Below are 16,594 nucleotides of genomic sequence, written 5' to 3' on the forward strand. Positions count from 1 at the left end.
TTTCTTCAGAGGAGAGGTTAGATGGGCTGATCAGCTGTGCTAGACCATTCTAATTCTGTCTGGGCAAAGCCAAGGAATAGAAATGATGCTACATCATATAAGATATCTCATATCTCATCCCAATAATAGGACTGCATAAAAGGAGTCAAGAAAAGTTGCTTGAACAAAAACTTCAAAGGAAAGTTTGAGTGGAAAACTCGACTAGGTTCAAGGTAGCTTTCCAATGCATTATAATAAATAATAAACCCATAAGTTCTCAAGTTCAAATGGAAATACCCTGCAGTCTCTGTTAAATTCTCTGGTAAGTCTTCTTTAAGATAAGCATTTTCCAATGCACATAATACTGATGCACACACATGCATATAATATTGAAAACTCACAAAGTATGTGTTGGGGGGCAGTAGTTTCCACACAAATTGAGGCTCTATCATTTCTGAAGAAAATTACATTGTAACTAAACAATAAAATAAGAACAAAAACTTTGAATAAATTCTAAAGCCTCCGTAGTGTAGAACTGATCCTGTGTCAATGAATCAGACTCTGGTCTCGATAGGAAGATAATAACAAGTGACATTAGAGACAAGAGCAGAAATTGTAATAAATAGTTTCAGGATAATTTTAAAACATATAATGAATACCAAATAACTCAATATAGATTCACTTAATTTCAAATGAAATTTAAAACAACAATCAGATGGAAATAGAAATGACTATCTATAAAATATCTAGGTGATGAGGACACTCAAGCTTAAAACCTATAGAATATATCACATTGAAAATGTTTTATAGATAGGACAACGAGTGATAAGTCAAAACTAAAGTGGAAGAATTTTCATAACAAATTGATCAGAAAAACTTTACTGGAGTGGGCGCCCCCTTTCATTTATTCAAACTAATAGCAATCATTTATTGAGTGCCCAGATGTGTCAGTTGCTGGCCTAGATAAAGTGTTGATATGGTGAACATACAGTGTTGAAAAAAAATGTTCTCCTGTACTTGCGGATTGTAGTTTTTGAGACACAAGGTAAATAAATATTACACATGGCATTGTATTAGATAAAGTTTGATGAGCACTACTAAAAAGAAATATTTTAAGAATACGCAACAGGAAAGATTTTAGTGAACAAGTGACATGTTTCAGGTGAGCCCTAGAGAACATCAGTGAAAGGGGCAAAGGGAGTCATTCCAGGCAGAGGGAGCAGACTACAAGAAGTCCAGAAAGGGAGTTTCAAATATCTTGAATTAGGGCAAGAAGACCAGCGTGAGAAAGAGGAGGCTGAACAGACACAAGAAGCAGATCATAAGGGCCTACATTAAGGAATTTACTAAGAGCAAGCCAACATCATCAAAATGTTTTAAGCAGAGAAGTAGCAAGACCATATTTCAATTTTGAGAAACTCGTTCTGACTCTTGTGTGAAAATGATATTGGCAGGGGCAGGAGTGACTATGCCAAGGCAAGAGTGGGTTAGAGGGAGAAGCCGTGTGAAGGATGGCTCCCAAGTGTCTGTCATAAGCAAGAGTGAAAGGGTGGTGTCACTTATGTGCTGGGGAATACCAGCAGGGGGTTGGGGGTAAAAGATAGATGATTCATTTATTTTTTAAATGTCCAGTTTAAGATGTTGAAAACAATAAATGTATGTTAAATAAATAATCATACAAATAGTAATTATATACTAGGATTTCAACTTAGTGAAAAAACAAAATAAAACAAAACATGCATAGATAAAATATTATAAGAAATCACACCAAAGTAGAAATGTCACCAGCTCCAAGTGGTGAGATTTGGAATAATTGTTACACATGAAAAACTTTTGCTTTAAATTTAAAAGATATTTTACAAAAAGTGGTTTATTTTTAATCTTAAAGCCCTTCATATTTGGTGCTTTAAAATTTCTTCATGCATATTAGGCCTTCTACCTAATGTAAAGACAAGTCAGAGCCTTCTTTTTGTACAGGTTCCTAAGACAAATACGCTAATCCTGATACTGTTGTGTACGTTAGCTGAGAGAGACTGGATCACTATGATGGACCAAATTTCATGGAGATTAGTTAGTTTCTCTCTGGGTCATCATTCAACATCCCTTTAGCAGTTGCCCACATTAATCATGTCAGACACAACTGAACATGTATGTCATGATAAAATAATAAACTGCACCATGATAAATAAATTTCTAGTCTATTTTAAGAGTGAAGCCTCATGAAATCATTCACTGCCTTTCTCAGGGGGCTTGGTAAAAATTTGTGAATGCTTTATGCCTAATTCTATTTGAACTTCTATTCTACTTTCTTAATGTTCCATCGTTTTTTTAAGATTAGGTTCATTTATGCTTTTTATTTTTAAACAGAGCCATTCACCAACAAAGATTCTATCATGATCCAAGCTCCCCCCCCCCAAAAGAGAACTTTTTTTTTTTTTAATAACTCAGCTGGCTTTGTGGTTTTGAGTTATGGGCCCTTCACACTTATGATAAAAAATGAAACATTCAGACTTATCCAGTAAAGTATATTAACAGTATATTCAACTTGACATTATGACCAATACAGCCCTCAGGAGTTGGCCTGTAAATTCAGGAGTTGTCAAAGAGTTAAAAGGGTTTGTTTCTTACAGGCTTGAGTAGCCACATCTTTATCCTCTTACTGTTGATGTGTCAAATGTAATCCCTGAATATACATTTATTGCATATATATAATTTAAAGACGGACTGCTCAATCGTACCCTATCTCCTGCTTTCAGGAATCTCCTTTACTAATTGTAAAAATAAGGCATACAGAAAATGACTGCAATAGATGATTCTATGTGCTATACATATTATGCAAAATAATATGAAAAGTTTAAGAATACTTGTTACCAAATTATCATATGACTTCATACAAGGAAAATAAAACAACACAGTTTAATACATTTTTTAAAAATTTAAAAACATGAAGTTTTAATTTAAAAACATGAAAGTCCAGAATCCTCAACAAAATCCTCAAAGGAAGATTTCATACCATATGCAGCTTAGAAATCTGGGTCTTTAATGTCTTTGCTCCCTGTTGTTCTCCCATTTGAGTGTATTTCGGCAAATGTGAAAGACAGTGAGACTCAGTACTGACTGCCACGGGTCCCTAAGTTAACTCACAAGGGACCAGGAGAAGGAGCATCAGCATTTTCCCAGTCTTGATTCCCTGAAATTTCTTTCTTGACATCTTGCTTGTCAGGAAACAGAGCTTGAGATTAATTGAATATGTAACTACATCGACTTGACTAGGTTCACTAGGATAAAACCAATTTTCAATGCATCCAAAAGCACTCTCAAGTTTGCACGTTAAATTCAATGCTCTAAGCATTACCCAGATTCTCTTCTTTTTAACTGATGCTTTGATCATCTCACAAAGTCAGATTCTTTCTCCCTCCTGCCCTCTCAGTAGAGCTAGCTGGATCAGCTATAGCTTAGCATCTAGTTTCTGGTTACTTCATTTGCACAGGGTGTTTGTCCTTATAGGGTGCGTAGTTCAGTCTCAGGGCCTTTGCATGTTATTGGATTCTAGTTGGTTAAGTTCCTATTGGGTTCTTGCCTCCTCTTAAATTATTTGGTTACAAAAATGTAAATATTAATAATTTACTCCTTGATACTATTTATATTTGATCAATAGTTTAAATGCCAAACACGACATCCTTAATTTTATGCATCTTACCTTACTTTTTTCTATTTTCTAACATCATAGCATTCCCTTTCTCCATAAAATAAATTTTTCCTATTTAACTTTCCTAGTGTTAATAAAGTCCAATTAATATTCCCTTGTTTTTATATGTTTTCCTAAATTTTTTTCTCCCCATGAAAAACAGCCCTACATTTTATCCTGCCCTTTTGGCAATTTCTTTTTTTTTTAAATCAAGTATACTTGAAAAACATTGTTTTGTAAGAGTCAGGTGTATAACGTAGTGATTCCACAACTTTATACATCATGCTATGCTCATCACAAGTGTGGTTACCATGTGTCACCATATAATGCTATTAAAAAACATTGACTATGTTCCTTATGTTTTACCTTTTATTCCTATGATTTATTCCTTTCCATAACTGGAATCCTGTATCTCCCACTCACCTTTACCCATTTTATCCATCCCCCCACCATCCTTCCCATATGTATATGTACATACATATATATCTTTTCTTTTTTTCCATTCATCTATCCATGGGCACTTGCTTCCACAACTTATGCAACTAACATAAAGGATGCTGCAATAAACATACAAGTTTGTATATCTTTTAAAATTAGTATTTTCACTTTCTTTGGATAAATACCCACTGGTAGAATGACTGGATCATGTAATATTTCTATTTTTATTTCTTTAGGACCCTCCATACTATTTTCCACAATGGCTGCAACAATTTACATTCCCACCAGCAGTGCATGAGCATTCCCTTTTTTCACATCTTCACCAACATTTCGTCTTTCTTCTCTTTGAATTCCAGCCATTCTGACAAGTATAAGGTGTGATTTTGATGTGCATTGCCCTGATAAGCAGTGACATTGAGCATGTTTTCCTGTGTCTGTTGGTCATCTGTGTACCTTCTTTGGAAAAGTGTCTATTCATTTTCATGGACCTTCTGCCCATTTTTAAATGGATTATTTGGGTTTTTGTGTTTGTTCTTTTGATGTTGAGTTCTGTAAGTTCTTTATATATTTTTGGATATTAGCCCATTATTAGATATATCATTTGCAGATATATTCTCCCATTCTTAGGTTGCCTTTTTGTTTTGTTGATGGTTTCCTTTGCTGTGCAAGGGCTTTTTATTGTGGTGTAGTCCCAATAGATCATTTTGCTTTTGTTTCCCTTGCCCAAGGAGACATATCTAGAAAGATGGTGCTAAGGCCAATGTCAGAGAAATTCCTGCCTTGTTTTCTTCCAGGTATTTTGTGGCTTCAGGCCTCACAATTAGGTTTTTAATCCATTTTGAGATAATTTTCAAATATGGTGTTAAGGAAGCAATCTGGTTTTCTTCATTTGCATGTAGCTTTCCAGTTTTCCCAGCACCATTTATTGCAGAGAATGTCTTTCCCTATTATATATTCTTGCCTCCTTTGTCATAGATTGACAATATAAGTGTGGGTTTATTTCTGGACTCTTTATTGCATTGGTTTATGTATCTCTTTTTGTGCCACTACTATAGTGTTTTGATTATTACAGGTTTGTATTATATCTTAAAATATGAGATTGTAATACCTCAAGCTTTGTTCTTCTTTCTCTAGATTCTTTTGGCTATTCAGAGTTGTTTGTGGTTCCATACATATTTTAGTATTATTTGTTCCAATTCTGTGAAAATGCCGCTGGTCTTTTGGTAGGGATTGCATAAGTTATGTGGCTGTTTGGGTAATATGGACAATTTAACAGTACTGATATTTTATTCCATGACCATGGAATATCTTTCCATTTGTTTATTTTATTTTCAATTTCTTTCATTAGTGTTTTATAGTTTTCAGAGTACAAGTCTCTCATGTCCTTGATTAAGTTTAATTCTAAGAGTTTTATTCTTTTGGTGTCTTTTTTACTATTGTTTTCCTACATATTGTGCCTCCATGATATAATTATTTAAAAATTATACCTACAATTACTAAATTCCCTAAAATAACAAGGTATTATTTTTTCTTCTGAAGTTATCATTCAGTAAATTGTGAATCTGGAACTGCAGATCAACAACTGTAGGTAGCGTTCACCTCTTCTTTGTTCCATTGTGTAAGAGAGATCATATTTTTCTACCACTACTTCACACAGATATATATCATCAACTGTATTTATAATTTTATACTTTTCCCATATTATACACCAACAAACTAGCTACTTACCAACTTCCTGTATACTCTATTATTTTTATCAAGGGCCATTCTACTTTTCTTAATTATGCTCAAGTGATAGACCTGTCCATCTCAAGGAAGCCTTTCTGGGCACTTCACTAGACAAGAACATCCACATTATATGTTAGACATATGCACATTGTGACCCTTTCTATCAGAATCACGGTTCCATGTATGAGGACCCAGCTATAATCTGATATCTCTGGTAACTGCATCAAAACTAAGTTACATTTTGACTATATCCACTGTAAGCCTATAAATCTATATAACATTGAACTGTACTTGACAACCTGACATATGAGTTATATTTCTTTCTATTCAAGACAGAATTTTCCAAAATTGGCTGCTTGGGTAACTGAAAAATAAGTTGCAAAAGCAATTCACCACATGGAACTACCAGCAGTTTGGTAGTACAGTTAAAGAAAACATAACAAATGCCAGGCACATTACATAACATCTTCACTGGTACTCCTACTTCAAAGCTAGCAAGAGGTAAAAGTTTTATAAGCTGAAGATGTCATGTTTGTTTGCATTACCATTACTATCATAAAAATTAACAATATACCTTTACTAAGTGATCCAATAAGAGGAAAATATTTCACTAAATCCATACTGTTCATCATAATTATGGGAGAAGAGATTAGTCAGTTATTTATATCAAAACTGAGCACAGAATTATAATTTGTTCTACAAGTATACTTCTTACTGGGGTGCATTGGGTTTATTTGTTAACTAAGTGCATGATGGACAGAAAAGGAAGAAGTAGTATTTATACCAATATAAAGTATACAAAATACCATCTAGACTTCTGCAAGATATAATTCTAGTGAGCGGACAAAAAGCAAATAAAGATGACTTCTGAATTAGCTATTAAATATGTAACAGAATGAGAAGTCACCTGATAAAATATGCATGTATCCACTCACACACACACAGATATATATCATCACTGGTTGGATTCTCTTGAAAGAAGTTCAGGCAAATTTTAGCTTGTAAAATTTATTAGTGAGTGCTCATGGACCAATGCAAAAGGAAGGGGAGGGAGGAAAACTAGACAGAGAAAAGTGGATGTTGTGATGTCCTGCCTGGATTCCCCCTTCAGTACCAGGAATTAATTCCTACAGCTGCTTAGAGTACTGGCTTCCAAGAGTTTAGGGTGCTTTCCTTTTCTGAGAATTACCCTTGCTTTAAGGGAGCATTGTCACCCCTTAGCCAAACCCACCAGTAACTCCTGAGCTGGGATGGCCTTTCAGAGCTGGCTTTAACTTCATTTTAACATGCTACTGGATGCAGTCTACCCCTGAAAGAGGCATGGCCTTGGATGAGGCAGTTTTTATCATCTGAGGAAATCCAAAAAAATGACTGAAAGCTAAGAATAATCTGGTGATGCTCCCAACAACTTGGGAAATAGTACGTACATTGCTGTAAGACGATTCAGGAAGTGCATCGGACCATCACCCACACATGAGGAAAACAAGATAGTGAGTTACCCTTAAATAATTGGACCATTCCCAGGTGACTTTTCATAAATTCTTATTTGATATGTATCAAATGTCCCCTTAAATGATTTTTTTATTAAAAACAAGTTTTTCAATAAGAAATTGAAAATTTGACACTAAATGATTTGCCCAGATGCCATTTACTGGGGAACCACACCTGAGGAAGTTAAACTTGGGTATATGAATTCCAATGCTGATGACCCCAGAGGGGATCTGGAGCTGCAATTGCCCTTCAGAGGTGTCCCAGTTAAGGCAGCAGAGTAAGACTTCCTACCATTCATGAGTTAGTCATTATCTGTGAACTGTCCTTTAGGAGGACAAAAACCTCAGGTGAAGCAATTCCCTTCAAGCAAGGAGATCCTCAGCAATTCCTGAGGTGAATTTTGTCAGCAACAAGCATTCCAGGAAGCTGTGGGAAGGAGTTCCTTTCTTTGAGAAGCTGACTCTGCACATCATCCACAATAGTAAATTTTAATTAAGGGTATTATTTGAAAATGTCCTCAAAACACACACCTTTTTCCTTTGTGAAAAACTAGTGATATTCTATCTTACATATGGCACTGTTATTTTCCTTGTTTGTTACTTATGTAGACTGGTGCTTATTTCTTTTTAGACCTCATGATTTTATGTATATTTAAGAAGGAAGAAGGAAAATAATTATCAATGATCTTCAAAAACATAGTTTCAATAAATGTCATCCTCAATAAGAAGTATCATATAACTGAGAATGTTTAAAGTACAATATATGTCCATTTCATTTTCAGTTGTGTAAAAGTAAGGTTGAACAAGATAGAAAAGATGGTGGATAAAAAAAACCTTACTTCTTGTATCTCAAGACAGTGGATATTGAAATACTTATGAATTCTAGCGACACTCTAGTGACAAAGCTTTACATTTCTGCTCTATGTTCAATAATGAAATTAGCATCTTTAAGTATGCAATAGATGAGATTTATAGTTTTCATGACACAAGAACTATTCAGACATAAATGAGTAATTTATAAATTGTGCTTCTGTGTTAGCTTGGGCTGCTATAAGAGAATATCATAGATGGGATGGCTCAAACAAAAGAGAATTATTTTCTCACAGTTCTGGAGGCTAGAACTCTGAGGTCAGGGTGCTGCAAAGGTCAGGTAGTGGTAAGAGCTTTCATCTTAGCTGGCATTTGTTCATCTTATCACTGTGTGCTCACATGGCCTTTCCTCTGTGCATGTGCGTGGTGAGGGAGATCTCTCTCATTCCTCTTTTTACAAGGCCATCAATTTTACAGCATTAAGACTGGAGCATCCTGCCTTCATTTAACCTTTACTACCTAAAAGCCCTATCTGAAAATAGTCATATTGGGGTTTAGGATTTCAATGTATGAATTTGGGTAGCATGAAACTCAAACCTTAGAAGCTTCTTTTTGAGGTTGCCATTTCCCTTTTGTTTCAGTATTTACTTTCAGGCATTTAATTATCTCCACTGATCTATATTAATTATATCTAACATAATCCTCTTCCTAAAAATCTGTAAGGTATAATTCTTAATTAACATCAAACTATTAGAGTGTAAGGATTATAAATGCTATATATATATATAGTAAATTAAAATGAAATTTACCTTACATCTATAGCAAATCATATGGAATGTTAGGTCAAAAGATGAAAAATTATGACTTATTTATGGCTTATGATTTCTGATATAACATAGTGAATATTTTTATTTTATATTTTCATGCTTTTAGGTAGAATTTTAGAACATAGACTTTTCTGTGTGACTTTTAGTTAAATTTGTCTCTGTGTGGTATCTACTCTCACTGCTATGATTATTTTCATTGTAGCTATAATGATATTTCATGGTTTAACTACCTCAACTGCTGTCTGTTGCTAACATTCCAAACATATAATTTTGTATTTAAAAACACTTTAGACATAGTTTGTTTCATGACTGCTTCATAATGTGGACATAATATTAATCTTCCTTTTAGAGATATTGAAGTTGTCAACTACCTAAACAAAAGTCATGATGTGAAATAACAGTGTGAACTTTCTATCATTTAAGAATGTTAAATCTCTCACTACTGTTTTTAGTACCAACAAACATGTAGGCATAGGCATTTGGAAAGTATAAAGATTAATAAAGGTTCATCTCTTTTATTCTAAGTATCTAAAAATTAGGTCATAGAAGTGGTTATGAATTATGACTCTGAAATGGAAGAAATCAGTCGAGTATGTTAAGGTAATTACCACCTGTATCTCAGAGTAGTGTTTCCTAAATGCACGGTGCATGTCTTTTACTTCTTCTGAATGTAACTAAGTCATTTAAAACATAAAATTTAATAAATCACATCATTGAGAATGTACTAAAAACTCCATAACATGGAAACAATTACACATGATTAATGGGTAAGTAAATCTTCCAAATAGAAAAAAGTTTGTACTGCTTGAAAAGACATCTGGGGAAGAAGAATGTCTAAATGTTGTCTTGCAGCTAGAGCACAGGGAGGTTTCTGGAAATGGTAAACAGCTTTTCTGATAAGATTTGCAAGAGAACTGTGGGGTTTCCAGGTCGTTCACTAAGAGACAAATTAAATGCAATCATCTTGTGAAGAATTTGGTAAACTAGAGATAGGGGAGGGTTATAATGTTATAATTAGTGAATTCCATTGTCTGTCAGACTTCTCAGTGACAGGGTAGTCATGGTTACAACTGACCATGGTTTCACACCGCACAAATTAGGACACTGACTGCTTTCACCAAGAATTTTGAATATCGCCTAACGATAAAGACAACTGTGCGCAGTATGGCACCGGTAACTAAATACAAGCATCCTTTCTACACAATCTTTGCCAGATTAGCATAGTTCCAATTTAGCTGTCAGTAAAATTTCTTATCCTTCCTGTGGTTATGGGGCAGCTTCTGTCTTATGCTAATTACTTCACGATAGTCACTGCATCTCAAATGTACACAAACATTTTCTTCACACCTCTCTTTCTTTTGTTGGATGGCAGACTGCAGCAATGACCTACTGTCTCCTCACATCGTTGAGCAGGGAAGGGAGTCACGATGCTGTCTGGAGTTAGTGGCTATACAAAGGACGGATGCATTAGACTAACAAACACATTGCAGCTCATAGCTCCACCAGGAGCTAAATGAGGCCTTTATTCTTTTTTTCAAGACAAAAAGAAGCTCAGGCCCCGCAGCTGCTCCATAAAATATGGTAAAAAAAATCACTGGAATTTAAGTAAAAAGGATATGAAACAGACTGAGTCATTCATGGTCCAATTTAGGGATGTGTTATGTGGTTTGGGTTAAAAGTGACTTGAGAGCAATTAATCCACTACCCCAAATTATCAGAAAGTATCTTGCTTATGCAAAGTGTATACAGAATTTTTAAGTAGACTGAACATACCTGTGTATCTGTGACAATTGCATTGAATATAGTGGTACCACAGTGGGCATGGATATGTAGCTTTGCTAGCGTCTGCATATAAATACCTTGCATGCATTAAGAGGTTTAAAGAAATATCTGTGGTAACTGTGTGAACCCAGAGGTATTCATTTTTTAAAAAGGCAGTAGATGTAAATTTAGAATAAAAATGTCAGTAGTTGAAGCCTTTAACTTAGATTCTAACCTGAAATTGATCTTCTTATACATATAGGAAATATATAACAATGTAATTTTTGCCACCTCAAAAATTTAAAAATATAAGCCTCTGGACTTGTCCTGAATTTGGGGAGCACTTCCATCACCCCCAAAAAGTCTGCTGTGATGTTCGATTCAAGCAATGGAAGTTGCACAAACTTGGTTAAAAACTTTAGTACAAAAATATTCTAAAGGCATTTTCTTCAGTTTAAGCTTCACAAGAAATAAGCCTGAAAAAAGAAATGGGGACTTATGAACACTTAAAGTGATGTTAGAAAATCAGGTGCCTCACAAACGTCTTCTGAAATAGATTAGGTAAGCAGAGAGATTGCCTAGGTTGTAGTATTCTTAAATTCCTCAGGCAAAATTATCTAAATGACTAACTGGATACCCCAACATAAACAACAAATATTGCCGGCCCTTAATTTCTATCAGCATTTTGCAACTCTGGCTCAAGGAAGATAAAGAGTAATTCTTCATTAGTGAGAGACGTCCTATAACACAGTCATGAGTTCCTAGTGCCATAGAGCAATAACAAATATAAGATACGATAATACAATCCAACAACAGATAAATAAATAACTTATTTATTCTTCTAATTCCATCTTTAAAATTAATTCCATAACTCTGAGAAACGAACTGAGGGTTGGAGGATTGGGTGAGCTCGGTGGTGGGTATTATGGAGGGCAGGTTATTGCATGGAGTACTGGGTACGGTGCATAAACAATGAACGCTGGAACACTGAAAAGAAATAAAATAAAGTAAAATGGAAAAAAAATTTAAAAATAAAATTAACTCCATATAGCTTTTACAGAAACTCTCATAGGTTTTCATTAATTAAAATGTTTGGAAACTCTTCTAATGATATCTACATAACCATTGCATATGCCAGAGGTGGGGAAAAAAACAGTATCATTTTGCTGAATTTTAATTTAAAAATTCCTTTATTCAAAAATAATGGTTCTAAAAATGTTAGATGTTTCTAAAACTGGCCATCAAAATACAGAGTTGTCACCACTATGATCATTCACAGTTTCACCTTAGACTGAAATCTAAAAACACCCCTTGCACTCTCTCTCACACCACTCCCCATTCAATTCATCTCCAAATCTTGCTGATATTAATTTCTAAATTTGCTCAGAATCAGTTTTTTCCTTCTCAATTGTTGCAGCCTTGATTCTGGTCTCACATATCCTCTCCATTCTGTATAATCTTCCTTCAGGGGGGCTCTGCTCCCTGAGATGGCTTAGAAAAGTTTGATATTTTTTAAACCCCATAGCAATACCCAACGCTTTACAATCCGCTGGACACATGGGATGATGTTGTGATTCCTTACCTCATAAACTCTCATTTAGCATTCAAAACCTAATGAAACCATTACTCATTCCTATGAAGCTTTGATGGTTCCCACCCTCACTACCATTTTCTTATGTATATTTGTTAGTGTTTCTATTCCTTCAGCAACCATTTCTTGGACACTTATGTGGTGTTAGTCCCAGTGCTGGTTCTGGGCAGTCCCTACTCTGTATACATTACAGTCCGGTAAGAATCAAGAATGTATGTCAAAAATTCTGTATTAAAACATTGAGAGGATGCTGTGCTGTGGTGTTTGTTTGTGTATTTTAGCTCTCCCAATGGAGTATAAACCGATTGAGGGTAGAAATTGTGTCTCACTCACTTTTTGTCCCCAGCACCAAGGATAATATTTTGCATACAGTATATCCAAGCATTCAATGTAAGCTGAATGTTTTTGTTCTGGAGGCTTGGAAAGCAGTTTCAATGAAATGCCTGCAAATAGGTTATGAACAATGATGGTATCGGTGGAACAGTGTACAGTCTTCTGAAGCACTTACTACAAACATGTTCTTTTTTTTTTAACACTTTGAGTTTTAATAATTTACACAAACATTAATTTTAATATCTAACATTCATTGGGAGTGCATAATATTTCAGGGACTGTTATAAATATTTTAGACATATTAACTTACTGACTGTTTTAATGCTCATGAGTCTTTTATGAACTGAGTACTATTATTATCATCATCCTGACTTCAGAGGTGTAGAAACTGAGGAACTGAATTCAATAATTTATCCAAATTCCTGAAGCTAGTTACCGGCAACAGAGCCAAGATTCAGTGTAGCCATGCTCTGATGTCTTTCCCTTCTCTTTTGGTGGTTTCTGCCTCAAGGCCACTGGCACTGGTACCAGATTTTTCTGACGAATGCTTTCAAAAGGCACTTTACTCCGCATATAGTATATGCCAAAATTGACATATAACACATTTAAGATTATGTGAGCTTTCCCTCAAAATATCCTGTGACCACTGTACCTTTAAGTTTATACTAGCAAACTTAAGGTTTAACAAAATTTTCAACATGTTTTCTTTAATTTTCCTCTTGAAAAAGCATTATGAAACAGGTCTTTCCATATTAATTGAATTAATATCAGTTTAGACAGGTGGCTGATACATTGAATGTTACAAATCTTTAAAACTTAACTTTATATAAATTGAATGTGGTTTATAGAAATGAGTATATCTGATTTGTTACCTTAGAGAAATACTCTATATTTTAATCCAGTATTGTATTTTCAAATATTGTTCCATATTGATTCTGTTTTCATCTCAGTGTCATGACTTTTTAAAAGCTCGAAATAATTTTTAGGTCTTGTGAGTGTAGGGATCTCAGCTTGGGAGTGGGGCAGAACTTACCCTGGTAAGCAGTGGGCTGCAAAGGTTGTCTTTTTCGTTCTTTTATCTCAAGGTAAAAACCACAGTGAGATTATTGAACTGCTGAAAACTGGTGGCAATAAAAAAAATTAAGCATGAAAATACAGTTGCAATATTATAAAACCTTCACTTTTAGATATGCAATGATATTTAAATAAGCAATTTTTTGTTTAGCCATAATACATAAATAATTGAGCCAAATTTCAAAGAAAAAAAACAGAAGGAGCGCTTTGTCTCCTGAAGAACCATGGTTTTAATCAGCTCACATTCTGATACTGGAATATAATTCTTTAGGCTATGGAAACAAAATCAAAATGATAAGGGTCATATGCTGAGATTTCTTGCCAAAAATGCTTTATGTGCTATCAAAATTAGAAGCAATGTTTAGATAGTATCTTTTTTCTTGTTCTCTACTGTTTTGTTATGTTATCTTTCTTCTCCCCTTATTGAATCTAAAATGCTCCATAATCCTTAAAGGAGATAAATAGATATGCAATTTTTGGAAAAATTATAATTGTGATATTCAAAGGAAATAAACCAATAAATAAGTATTTCAATCAGCTAGAGGTAACTTTCAGAAAAATTGAGAAATTGTCAGAGTTGATAATTTGAAGTCCTATTTGCTGTTTTCCCCTAGGTGCCTAGAACTTTTGTACTGGCTATTGATACCCAAGAAAGCCCCTCTCTCCTAAACCCAATACACACAAATATATATGAAGAAGAAACCCACTGGTAACTCTATTTTTAGGTAACGCTTAGATATTTTTTAGCACCCTCTCTTCCAAACGCTGTATGTATCCCTTGTCATAGATTTTCTCTTTATTAAGAGCTATATAGAAAATCTAGCAAATTCCTATTCTGTATTCTTGGGTGCCATAATTTGATTACTACACTACAACAATGTAATGGAATTTAATAGAGCAGTTTTAGATATAAACTATTAAAGCAAAGTGGACCTTAAAGGTTGGTTTCACCTTTTTGGGATCCTACAAGTTACATTTTTCTGCTGTTTTCTTTCTCTGTATGGGACTTTCCTTAAACTCATCATTATTAACAAATATTTAATTTAGTCTATTCTATAAAAGTCATTGTGTTAAAAATTAAGAAGGACGTGAGATGTTGACCATACTAAATGTTTATAATGCATGCAAACTGAAGAGGGTATATATTTGCACTATTGAAGGAGAATTATATATACTAAAATACAGAATTAGAAACTATGGCAGGGAGAGTTGGTAGATAATCCTGAAGATTTCCCAGTGTTGGCATAGCTTCTGCCCCATGTGGGCATGACAATGATATATCCAATAAGAAAACAAAATAAAATAAAAACTGGTCTCAAAAACAGAGATAGTATTGTAGTGCAGAACGAGAACACAGATACAAAGCTAAAGCCATTCTATTGCAGGTTCTAGTTTCCTGGTGAGCAGGAGTTTGACTGCTGTGGGTAAAGGGTGTAAGTCTGTTCAAGGCTAGACAATAGGCTCAGAGTCTAGCTTACTTCTGAAATTCAGGTATTGGGAATGTATTCTTTCTGTTCATAAGTGAAACCTTTTTCTAAAAAAAAGCAGTAGTGCTGTTGGTCATGTGGCTGATGGCATTGCTGTTAGCATACTGTGGCTCTACCTTGCCGGTATGTATAACCTTGATACTAGGACAAAATCAAGTCTCTCATTGGCGTGAAGACTAGATATGCAATATCACTGCAGCAAATGAGCCACAGACTGATGTTGGACCACGGGTGAAGGCAAACATGGAGGTAATTGTGTTGCAGCCAATTGGTAAGTAGAAATGAGGCCTTTTGGTGGGCTCTCACCCATCCTGATTGGTATTTTATCAAATGAGGACATTTGCACAAAAAAAGGAATACGTGAGGTGTGCTTGCACAGAGGAAAGTCCACATGAGGATACAAGGAAGAAGGCTGCCGTCTGTAAGAAACCAGACTGATCAATTCTTTGATTTTGTACTTCTATCACCCAAAAATCTGAGAAAATAAATTATTATTGTTTAAGCCACCAAGGCTGTGGTATTTGTCAAGGACACTAGCAAACACATATAGTATCCTTTCCAATGGGTATGCGAAGTATCTTAATGTGGTTTTGATTTAGATTTCTTTAATAACTAGTGATATTGAATATCTTTTCATTCTTGTTGGCTATTTGTATATGCTCTTTGGAGAAATGTCTATTCAAATCCTTTGCCCATTTTTTTAAAGGTTACTTATTCTGTTGCTGCTGTAGAGTTGTAAGAGTTCTTTATGTATTATAGACATTAACTCTTTATCAGATATATTATTTGTAAATATTTTCTCCCATACCGCTGCTCATGATCTTTTATATTTTCTCTTCTCAAGTCTCTGACTGACTAGCCAAGCCATGTGCCAACTACCCATGAATCTATTTGTAAATTTAACCTCGGGCCAAATTTTACCTTGCACCCAAGTGGATGACCAATGGTTGGGACTGCAGAACAGTAGAAGTCCCTTTTCAGACTGTACCCACCAATGTGACTCATTCATTATCCAAGTTTGGCTTTTTTTCTTCCAGCCAGTTGGACAGAGAAAAACCTCTTCATGTGGTCTTAGATATACGCTAAGGGAGATATATTGGCCTATGTGCCCTTAAAACTTATATGTGCCTTCTGCTGAAGCCTAGTTCTATAATTGTCACCTCCATCATATGATAAACGTTCCTTCATCTGCTTAAATTTATAACTTGTTAAAATTTAGATTCAGAATCATTTATGTTCCATGACAAGAGCCTCAGTCTCTACCAGGACTTACTAGCATGTTGGGGACTATTTTCTAAATGATGTAGGATTTTCTGCTTTAGGGAATTTTGCTTTGCTCCAGAAACCTAGGTGTCTACAGTGACATTCTTCTGCTAGGATTTGCCATA

The sequence above is a fragment of the Mustela nivalis genome, assembly GCF_964662115.1.
Source record: "Mustela nivalis genome assembly, chromosome: 5".
Taxonomy (NCBI): Eukaryota; Metazoa; Chordata; class Mammalia; order Carnivora; family Mustelidae; genus Mustela; species Mustela nivalis.